We start from the raw sequence: 12,472 nt of genomic DNA, 5'->3' as shown, positions 1-12,472 counted from the left end.
ATTACAAATGTATTAAACATGTATTAAAAGTTGAATTCCACATGTATTGAAAATTTACATTGTATTACACATGTATTAAAATTGAAGTCTAGATTAGTCTACATTATGTATATATGTTACACTGCAACATCTAAATGAACATCTAGAAAAATACACACTACGCAACATAAATGAAAAAAAGAGGTATTTTTAGGGTAAAATCATGTAACTCATCTTAAAAATATTCATAATAGTAAAATCTGAATTAAAAGTGTTAAATTTCTCTAACCATACTAACTAATATAACTATATTTCTTTATCTATGTTTTATTTCTTCTTCACTTTGAAGGCCACTTACTTGCTTCCTTCATGTATATTCCCATAATAGAGCTCCATATCTCTTTCGGAGAATGTCTGACTTTACTTGTTGATTTAGGATATGTTGGTCGTTACTTATAAACTCCGCAAATGCAACAATGAAAACTCCAAAGTCTCTAAAACCTTCAATACAAAATTGTTATAAAAATATCTACTTAATAAGACCAATACAAAAAGAATACCTATTTGATAATACTTACAACTAGTTATCTTGTTGTCTGGGAATACCTTTAGTTATGAAATGAAACTCAATTTTCTTGAACTCATCTCTCCTACTATATTTCAGTGTTATTTTCAATTCAGGACGCTTATCATAGAGCTTGACCATGATTAAGTAATATGGTAAAACATTTGAAAGCATCTGGACAATATTTTTAACCTCATAATTCACCCTTTTCCTAGCCATAAATGAATCATACACCTTTGAAGACCTTTGTCCAATATCAAACACTAAAAAAAACCCAATGATGTCCCTCTTTAATGATTAATGGAAAGATAACAATATCAACTTTATCCCATGAGGTACTTGCCAAGAAATGACGTCCACATATATACCGAGCAATATCATCAGAATTTTTTACTTTATTGTTCTTCTTATTCTCAAGAGCATCACAAAGTTGAAAGAAAGAATGAGTAATCTTTGTCTTGAATGCATAATGAGTAGTTATAAATCGAACATTACTGGTGGCTTCATGATTTCCTTTCTTTCTTAGATAATAGAAAATGATATCAACATGTTGCAAAAAATTAAAATTGAAATCTAAAAATCTAACAGTATCAAGAAATACAACATTCAATTAACCTCAAGAAATTTCAAACATAACATTTGAACTAGATCTAATACTCTAGGTAGCAACAAAACAGTACACTATCATTTTTTGTGGAAATTAAAAATTTCAGAGCAAATCATATATCATCAAGCATTAATAACAAATATTGATGTCCAAATAAAGTTTATACAGCTAATCCCATCACACCATTGTTGTTCAAAATGTGCCAATTTAAAATATTAGTATTTTTCTTCTATAGTACAAACACCTAATTCAAATATTAGACTGATAACATTAACAACATATGTATACAATTTCTTTTCCTAATCAAAACACAAAAAAAATTGAAACATAAATACTGAGAAAGAATACAAAAGAAAATAAAAAGAAAGACAATAATACACTATATGACTATCGAGAACATAAATCATAAGAGATTTATGCTAAACATAATGCAATAAGATGCTAAAATATACGAAAAGAACAATAGAAGATGTGGAATTAAAAAGTAAGGCCAAACAGAGAGCCATTGAAATATTACCATATGGTAAGAAATGGCATGTAAACAAATGGTCAAATGTCAAATTAAGCAAACACAACAAAATAGCAAAAATCTCCAAATGTAAATGAATTACCTCTTTTTTCTATCCGTATAAAGTCACTTAGTAAATGAATCGATCTAATCAGATTCATTATCTCCTCCAGTTGCGTAGTAAATTTTTTTTTTGTCTAAACAACATGACGTGATACAAAAATGTTGTGTGAAGGGAGATGTTATTAACTTTTCTGCATTTTTCTTTCTACCAGATTTCTTCTGTATCATTTTCTTTTTCTTTTGATCAACAAAGGCTCTTTTCTTTAGTTGATCTAAGACCTTCATCAAGAAAACTAAATTGATCAAGAGATTCCAAAGTTTTTTAACAATCCTTTGTTGCATCTACATACAATAGAAATATTGATTAATTTACAATCAGTAGATTCATCACTTAGTTATTGATGTTGGCTTTGTTGACTACATTACCATCAGGTTGCGCCCCAACTGTATTCACATCAGCAGCCTCTTGGATTGCAAACAAAATAAGAAATTTAATAATGTTATTAGAATAAAATGAAAAAAGTTTATTTGAACTTAAAAAACTTAATACCATTTATATCAACAACCTTCGACAAAACTTTTTCAATAGCAATTCCTGCAACATCTTCATATGTACATAACAAAAAAATTTGAAAATAAGAGAGTTGAATGAAAATATACGAAATATGTAATATATTTGTATAAAACCCTTCATTACCTATTTTACTTGATACTCTTTCAAAATTTTCAATGACAACAAATTTAACTGAAGCTTTAAGAACATGAGATTTTTCATTTTAATTTGATCCCATAACTTGAGCATCGTGCCCTTTTGATTCATGTACAAATTCATTAACACAAGGAGAGAATGATGTATATGTAATTAAAACATATTATAAGAAACATATATTAAAATTGTGACATGACATTAGTTTTGTAATCCACCGAGAGGTCAGTAAGATGAACTAGAAAATGAAATAAGACATCAATAACAGTTGAATGCCAATTTAGCCTTACAATTAAAAGGAAGTTAGTAAATAAATATCGAATTCCTGTCACTTCTTCATGAACTAGAAGAAGTTATTGAACAAGAAAAATAATATAATGCACTATGTATTAAAAGTATATTATGCCTATAACAGAAATGTATTGAAAATATAACAAAACTCCATTAAAATCTAATCCACCCAAAAATGTCTCGCCAGCCGGCTTGTTAGATAGTTCCCTAGCTTTTTAGATAACAGAGCTGCTACAATCACTCTTAGCAAACAACAAAGAAATATCCTACCATAGTTGTTTGTTGCAATTCACCAAAATATCTTTAACTTGATTAAATCCTAAATTTATCTTCTCTTCGAGTGCTTTACTGTTTTCATTCGCCTAGTAGATAATCAAATATAACACAACTATTAAAATATAACAATTTGAAAAAAAAAGTCTAAAGTGAAGTTTGTATATACCTTTACAAGTTCTTTTTCTCAATTCTATAACCTCATTAGTCAACATGTCTAGACCATGACTTGACCTTTTGTGCTCCAATTTAAAAATTTAAGTATTATAATCACGAGGTTCAGCAAGCCTGAATTTTGAAACTTCATCTTCACCATCCACTATGTTCTCAAACTGAAAAATCAAATAAAGAAAATAAAAATAGATATATTAACTTGAGTTGAACTAAATAATGTCATAAAAGGTATTAGCTTTGTACAAATACCTTATTTCTGTAGGAATGAAGAGACTTTTTTCACTATATTTTAGCCATGGACTATCAACAATTGTCTTCCAGTTCAAGATTCATGGAATTGAATCAGAAACCTAAATAGCTATATCTTCATCGATTTTTGAACAATACTCAAATATCAAAATTTGAAAAGCAAGAGGCAAACCACCCAATCTATAATATTTATTGGGTGACTTAAGCGCGTGTCTCACTGAATCACAAAACTACTTGTAGACATCTAAACCCCACAGATAGGAAATGAATTGTCCACTTTCCACAAGGTAAAAAATTTCTATTGCTAATTTGGTGTTCATTGTTTTCATATGAAAATAAAATTCATTAATGAAGAAGAGAACAACCAATGAAACACTGGAGCCATCATCTATAAAATTTTCTGCTAGAAACACCTAACGTAGATGACTCTATTAAACAATGATTTGTTCCAGAAAATAACTGCTCAGCAAACTACACTTGGAATCGGGAACATTGGAACGAGTGCCATTACTAACACAATTTAAGCCAGTAACTAATCCAAATTATCTAAGATCAAAAAACAACTTTTTGTCATGTATTTCAATAGCAAATACATCATCTAGAGTGTGTTTTAACTCCCTATTCATAAGGCAATTAATAACTTGGAGTTGTATGTTCACTTTTGAAAGGTCAAGGAAGTAACCAAATAAGGTATTCCTGAACAAGTTAAATTGTTTTTTAGATAAATATACTTTGATTTGGTCAATGACAGTATGATTAGTTTGAGATGACCACCTACTAGTGATATATACAACATTCAGTTGTTTCCAGAATTTACGATCCTGTATATGTATTAAACTTAAATTTAAAATGTATTACTACATATTAAAGTTAAATTAAAGATGAATTACACATACTATGTATCAAAGCAAGGCAACAATTAGTATAAAATCATTCCTAAAGAACAACTAACTAAGAAAAACACATAGAAATAGATTCAAAATACTATCACACATCGGATCTCTACTCTCCGGTAGAATGACATTTACACATATATATAACGACCCATTCCCGTTGTTATAAAAAGTCAACAGGGAAAAATGTTGGGTCGAAAAACTTTTTCGTAGTAACTTAGAATTTTCAACCTAGTCCAGATTTGGATGAAATTTGAGTCAGTGAGGTCTAGGAAAATATGGTAACAAATGTGAGATCTAATTACGATTTTGATCACATGACTAGATAGCTTAGACGTTAAGGAAGCCGTACGACTTTACGAAATTGAATTCGAGCGAGTAGAACTCCCGAAACAGATCTTAACCTGAACGAGTAGTTTCTGAGTGTCATAGGTTGAAGATATGTTGTGAAATGGGAGTTTGAAAACTTTTAATCCGACTCACTAATTCCATGCAAGCTGCTGTGGCAGAATTATTCCTGCCAGGGTGGGGCCGCTGTAGAGGGATTAGGTCTGCCATGGCGGGACAATCGCAAGTTAAGTCAAAAATTAATCCCAAAACCATTATTTTCTGCAATATTCATTCTTGAGAGCTAGGAGACGGCCCTAGGCGAGTTCTTGACCATTTTTCACCATTCTTGAGGCTAAAGGTAAGGTTATTACTCTCCAAATTCAGTTTTCGATCCATAGAATGTAAATTCATCTGTAATTATCATTAGGGGAGGGTATTAGAGCTGTTTGGATGGTGGAAAAAGCCCTATTTTGGTTATTGGGATCAAGGGTTTGACCTAGGGTTGATAACGTTGATTTTAATCTGGGTAATTAGGCATCATTCATTGATCCTCGTGTTATATTTATTATTCGTAGACCAAGAACAAGCAAAAATAATCTAAAAAGGGAAGAATCAAGTTTCTTAGGGGATTCAAGCTTTGTTCGAGGTAGGTGATGGTTGTGATTTCATGTTTGTATAATATATGTTTTTAATTGCTTCATTGTATGGCATGTATGTATGTGAGTGTTGCAATATAGATCACACCCTATATAAATGAGTATGAACGATTGGCTATATGCCATGAATCACTTCTTGGTTGTATGATTATGGGAATGTGCATTGTGATTGTGATTGTGGTATGTTGCATGGCATGGGTGTCACCTTCCGACATGCTAACTTGGATCAGGTGGCATGTTTCGACGCATATATGAGATTGGGTGTCACGTCCGACACACTAACTTGGATCGGGTACCACGTACTGGTACACTAAATATTTGGGTATGGGTTCCATATGAGGACCAATGACTTGTTGTAAATGCATGCTTATTGAGAATGTGGAATTGTACATTGATCTTGAAATGATGACTGATATTGTATATGTTCGGTGAATGCATGTTTATGATGTTGTAATGACTTACATATGTTTCACTTATTGGGATAGCCGTGTGATTCTACCAGTACAATGTGGTTGTATAGTGATACTGCACTAGCTCTTTCTTTGTTGAGTACAGGGTATCTTTAGGCGACTATTGATAAACCTCGTTTAGAAGACCAGTGATCGAATCGAATTCAAGGGTGAGCTAGTTCTTCCAGGCTGCCATGAGTTCTATTTTGTTTATGTCCACATATTTAGACTTAGACTAGTACTTTACATTTTCTTATGTTTAATTGGGTTTTACCCATTTCCTTTAGACTTATGATCCCTGTTAGAGATTTGGTACATTGACTTTCAAGTTCTAGGCATTTTTCCGCAATTGTTTTAATTAGACTTTTGGAGTTTATGGGAACTCTATTTTTCCTTTAGCATTTAAAGCTGCTTCCGTATCATTAAATGCCTATGTTTTTGGTTGAGTTGTAGTAATGGTTCTCCCACCGGAGGGTTAGTGTGGGTGTCAATCATGATGGTCTGGGTCGTGACAAAGTTGGTATCAGAGGCTTAGATTCGTTGATCTCGATGTACCAAAATGAGTCTAGTAGAGTCTTGCGGAATACTACAAAGACGTCTATACTGTTCTTCAAGAGGCTATAGGACTTTAGGAAATCTCTTTGTTTTTTCTTGTCTCCTTCTGTGCTATAACTTGATTCAAATTGGTATCTGGCGATTCGAATTGGTATCTAATCTCCTTCATTATTCTGTCTGTAGATGGTTAACACTAGGTTCAACTGCGTCAGGCCCGTAGCTCCCGTCAATGCGCCAACTGAGGAATCCACAACAAGAGGTCATGGTCGAGGCAGGGGTAGAGGAAGAGCTATGGGCAGAGGCCGAGGAAGGGTAGCACCTACTAGGGATGTTGCACTAGTTGAGAATGCTCCAAGAAATGAGGCTCCTCCTGCGCATTATGAAGAGGTAGAAGAGAATATAGAGGTTGAAAATGAGAATGTTGGACAAGAGTGATATACCGTGATTTTACGGTATTTCTAATACATTTCACTTACAAGTTGTGTGTGTCTAGGGCCTTTTTATATTGGTGTTTATGTGTTTTTATCATGTTTTGCAGGAAAGGTGTTCAGGCGCGGAAGTTTAGAGATAGCTGAAGGAAATGCAGAAAAAGGGCATCCACGGAGGTGATCTACAGACAGTAGGTCCATCCACAGTCCGTAGGTTATGACCGTAGATCAGCAGGCATGGTATTGAGGACAAATCAAGGAAATCTCACTAAGTGTGGAACCACGGTGCCCATTGACGGTCCGTAGATTGATCTACGGACCGTACTATTGATCCGTAGAGTGAGACTGCGAGGGTTCCAGTACCTGATTTTTGAAGATTCTAAGTATGGAGCTACGGAAGGGATTGACGGAACGTAGGTCGATCTACGGTCCGTACTGCTGGTCCGTCGTTTGCTTCAGAGAAGCTGATTTTTGGAAGCTGAAATATTTTCTAAGTCCCGAGTGACGGAAGGGACTTATGGACCGTAGTTCCATCGACGGTCCGTAAGTTGGTCTCGTGGATTGAAGACGCGTACCTGAACAAAACTTTTCTTAATTTGTTTCCTCTTTTATTTAGGATTTGTTTTCTATAAATAGGACATGTAAACCTCGTTTTTGGGGGTTCGACACTATTATTCTATTTTTGCTTTGTAACTTTGGAGATTAATTTGCAACTCTAGCAATTATTGATTTCTCAAGTTCGTTTTGAAGATTTTGGCTTTGCAATTAAAGTAAAATTTCTGGGTTTATTATTCTTTCTAGGTAAGTTCATGATTTCTTCATCTACAATTATGAATTGTGTTCTTGCCAATATGAGTAACTAAATCCACAACTAGGGTTGTGGGAACCATGATCGATTAACAAAGTATGAATAGTAAATAAGCAATTCTTTACTAGTATTTTGCATGCATTGATAATTCTTTCGTTTAGAAGTCTTTTTAACGGTGCCCAACGTTAGAACTCGCCTTGTTACTACTTACCGGACCAAGGAGGTAATTAACAAGAATAGAATTATCAACATAGATTTAGTGGATACTATCTAATAGGCTAGTGTCGATTGGTGCGAAGCAATAACTAAGCCAAACATCAATTATGATGTCTAATATGAGGTAAAGGTAAGGGTTAGTAAATTATACACACGTAGCCAGACCAAGGTGCGGGGTGAAATTCTCTAGATGCCGGACCAAGGATTTAAAGATACCTAACTTATCACTTTGCATGTAATACACTAGAAAATGATTGCTATTACTAGGATCACTGCGTTATGAGATTGTGGGGAACACGTATACCCTAGTTATTTCTTTTATCTTGATAACAACCAAAGTTGCGTTTGATTATTGATTACTTATTAAGTTCTTACTATTTGTTTCACACAAGCACAACCCCCCTTTTTATTACCTGTTTCTGGAAATAATTTGACTAATTGAATATAATTGTCAGTTAAAGTAAAGTCTAAACCATTTTCCTCGTGGGATTGATCCCAACCTACAAGTTGGGTTCTTTACTTGATAACGATCGCTTATGCTTCTGTAAGGAGGTGTAAATTGAGCGTATCAAATTTGTCGCCGCTGTCGGGGAATCTGGCTTTTAGATCTATTTTTAACTACATTATTGAACGTTAGTCAAATATTTCCTAATTTTACTTTTTTCTTTGTTTTTGTCTCTCTCAGGTTCCGACTCTAGTGTATGCCAAGTACACGGAGCCAAGGTAAACCACTTACTTCGTACGATCCACAGTTGAACAGAACTTTGCGAAGAATGAACAATCAAGGACTTCCAGTTCATCCTATCGGAGGAAATCTAGATGAAGCAGTTGAGTTACAGCAACCAAGAGTTGTTGGTGGGGAAAATCGGGGTCTAGCTGAAAAACAATTGGGAGATGTAGTGAGAGTGCCTGGTCCACCAGGCCCACAACAACATGACAACTATCGAGGCAACATGACATAGCAGACTCTGATGGACCCATTGTCCTACCTCATCTACCTCCAGGGCACACATTTGTGGTGACTAGTAGTTTGATGCAGATGCTTACAGCAAGAGGCTTATTTTCAGGATCGCCATCGGAGGATCCACATGCTCACTTGGCCAAGCTAAGGGTGGTTTGCAAAAGTTGTGTAGGTAGACCAGACGTGGATATGAATGTCATTGGATTATGAGTGTTCCCTCTGTCACTGACAAGCGATGCTGCAGTATGGTTCACTGAGCTCACTTATAACTCAATTTTCACATGGGACCAACTAGCAGAGGTGTTTAAAGCAAAGTACTATCCATTGTCTAAGAAGCTCAATCATAAAGATAGGGTCAACAATTTTGTGGCATTACCTGGAGAGTCTGTGAGTAGCTCGTGGGACAGATTCACTGCTTTCGTAAGAAGTGTCCCAAACCACCGTATTGACGATGAGTCACTGAAGGAATATTTCTATCGAGGACAGGATGATAACAATAATGCAGTACTTGACACTATTGCTAGAGGCTCATATGGTGATTGTACATACGCACAGATTGCTGAAAAATTGGAGAGGATCTCTCGCAACAATAAAGCGTGGAGCACTAGGAGGTCAGATACTGGGAGAAACACTTTTGCCATTCATAATGCAACTGTTAACTCTGCAGATGATATTCGTGAGGAGATGGCTCAGATGAGGACAGAGTTGGGGTTGGTATTGAAGCATGTGAGTGGAGGATCAGAAAAGGTAAATGATGTAAACTACTTAACTAGACCTCCACCACCTGATGAGGAGTGTTACTATGAAGAGGACACTTATGCGGTGAACGATCAGACGGGGGGTTTCTGACCAAATGCCCAAGGATCCAACACGGAGAATTGGCGCCAAGGTCAAGGGAACCAAAGTCGGAACTATGGAATCTACAACCGCGAGGGTCACTATGTCCGAGATGGGAACTTCAATCGCGACAAAAACTACAACAGGACCAACTATGGCAACAGAAACAATCGGGTTGGACCCTATGTTCCCCCTCGAAATCGGGAATCTGGTGCTAGGGAAGCTGGAGGTAATATGACACGTATCGAAGATATGCTGCAGAAGATGATGAGAAGGTTTGATGCCACTGATGAGAATGTGAAGGAGATGAGAAACGACTTATCCGGTATTGGTCAAAAGGTTGATGCCCATGCAGTGTCAATAAAGCATCTAGAGCAACAGATGACGCAGTTGTCTACTACAGTGAACCCGCGTCAACCTGGCACTCTTCCTAGCAACACCATCCAGAATCCGAAGAATGATGGGCATTGTATGGCAATTACCACTCGAGGAGGCAAGCAAACCGTAGATCCACCTATGCCGTCTATGGTAGAAGTTGAGAATAGAAAAGAAGATGATGTGGTGAAAGTTAGAGAGGAGTCAGAGGTTGTGACAGAACAAGAAGTGGAGGTACCTCAGAAAGTGGTTCCCATACCTAGACCTCCACCACCTTTTCCTCAAAGGTTAGTGAAGAAGACTGAAGATGGGAAATATCGCAGGTTTATCACTATGTTGAAGCAGCTTTCTATCAATGTCCCTTTGATAGAAGCCTTGGAGCAAATGCCTGGATATGCAAAATTCATGAAAGATATGGTGACAAAGAAAAGGTCTGTGAGTTTTGAAGATGATGATAGATTGCAGCATTGTAGTGCTATTGCTACAAGATCTCTGGTGCAGAAGAAGGAAGACCCTGGTGCTTTCACGATCCCATGTACTATAGGGTTATTACACTTTGCTAAGGCATTGTGTGATCTTGGTGCTAGCATCAACCTCATGCCTTTATCTATTTACAAGAAGTTGGGTCTAGGGGATCCAAAGCCCACTGCAATGCGGTTACTGATGGCTGATCGGACTGTGAAGAGGCCCATAGGTGTGCTCCATGATGTGCTAGTGAAAGTAGAGTCTTTCATCTTTCCGGCGGATTTTGTGATCCTTGACTGTGAGGTTGATTTTGAGGTTCCCATCATCCTTGGGAGACCATTTCTTGCCACAGGGCGTGCGTTGGTTGATATGGAAAAGGGACAGATGAAGTTCAGACTGAACAATGAAGAAGCAACTTTCAATATCTGTAGATCCATGAAGCAGAATGGTGAGCTACAAACAGTATCTGCTATAACTTACAGAGTGGAGAGTGGGTCAGAAGTGCAAATTGAAGAGCGATTAGGTGTTGAGGCACTAGCAGCAGTCATGATGAATTTTGGTAGTGATGGTATTGAAGAATATGATGAGTTGGTAGCCGCACTTGATAAGTGTGAATACCGCTCCAAACCAAAGAAGTATGAGCTAGACATGAAGAATCGCGAGTCCCCACCCACAAGACCATCAATTGTGGAGGCACCGAAATTGGAGCTTAAAGCTCTACCACCACACTTGAGGTATGTATATTTAGGCGAAGAGAATACTTTGCCGGTCATCATTGCAGCAGATTTGAATGCAAGGCAAGTAGAGTGTTTGGTGACTGTATTAAAGAAGTTCAAGCGAGCGATTGGGTGGACTATTGCAGATATTATTGGGATTCCCCCCGGTATCTGTTCTCACAAAATCCAACTCATACCAGATCATAAGCCCAGTGTTGAGCACCAGAGAAGATTAAATCCACCTATGCAAGAGGTAGTCAAAAAGGAGATCATCAAATGGCTGGATGCGGGAGTTATTTATCCCATCTCAGATAGTAATTGGGTGTGTCCTGTGCAATGTGTACCTAAAAAAGGTGGTATGACTGTGGTTCCAAATGAAAGAAATGAGCTTGTTCCAATGAGGCCTGTCACTGGATGGAGGGTTTGCATGGATTACCGGAAGTTGAATGCGTGGACTGAGAAAGACCACTTCCCTATGCCATTCATGGATCAGATGTTAGATAGACTTGCAGGCAAGGGTTGGTATTGTTTTCTTGATGGGTATTCGGGCTACAATCAAATTTCTATAGCTCCAGAAGACCAAGAGAAGACCACCTTCACTTGCCCATATGGGACTTTTGCGTTCAAACGAATGCCCTTCGGATTGTGCAATGCTCCAGCGACCTTCCAGAGATGTATGATGTCGATATTTTCTGATATGGTGGAGGACACTATTGAGGTGTTCATGGATGATTTTTCAGTGGTAGGTGATTCGTTTGATCACTGTCTAAAACATCTGGCCGAGGTGCTCAAAAGATGTGAAGACTGCAACTTGGTGCTGAATTGGGAGAAATGTCATTTCATGGTAAAAGAAGGTATAGTGTTGGGTCATCGAATTTCAGAGAAAGGTATTGAGGTTGATAGAGCTAAAGTCGAGGTAATAGAAAAGCTTCCACCACCTATCTCTGTAAAAGGTGTTAGAAGTTTTCTTGGGCATGCAGGTTTTTATAGGAGATTCATCAAAGATTTCTCAAAAATTGCACATCCCTTGTGCAAACTGCTCGAGAAGGAGAATAAGTTCTGCTTTGATGATGCTTGTCTTAGAGCATTTGGAGAGTTGAAGGAAAAGTTGGTTACAACACCTATCATTATTTCACCAGATTGGGAACAACCGTTTGAGGTAATGTGTGATGCGAGTGGAGTGGCGCTTGGTGTAGTATTGGGTCAAAGGCGTGAGAAAATTCTTCACCCTATTTACTATGCTAGCAAAGCTCTGAATGTGGCCCAGAAGAATTATACAGTGACCGAACAAGAACTTCTTGCGGTGGTTTTTGCATTCGAAAAATTTCGTTCCTACTTGCTTGGTACTAAGGTCATCGTGCATACTGA

General features: G+C 36.9%; 2 pseudogenes; both read right to left on the bottom strand.

The window, feature by feature from the left end:
- Positions 1-295: 295 nt before the first annotated feature.
- On the bottom strand, positions 296-2,585 carry LOC125861718 (uncharacterized; annotated as a pseudogene).
- Positions 2,586-3,110: 525 nt separating this feature from the next.
- On the bottom strand, positions 3,111-4,866 carry LOC125852326 (uncharacterized; annotated as a pseudogene).
- Between the last annotated feature and the right edge of the window lie 7,606 nt (positions 4,867-12,472).

Source organism: Solanum stenotomum, chromosome 1 (assembly GCF_019186545.1).
Source record: "Solanum stenotomum isolate F172 chromosome 1, ASM1918654v1, whole genome shotgun sequence".
NCBI classification, from domain to species: domain Eukaryota; kingdom Viridiplantae; phylum Streptophyta; class Magnoliopsida; order Solanales; family Solanaceae; genus Solanum; species Solanum stenotomum.
The sequence above is the reverse complement of the archived record's forward strand: the minus strand, read 5'-3'. Positions and strand labels throughout refer to the sequence as shown.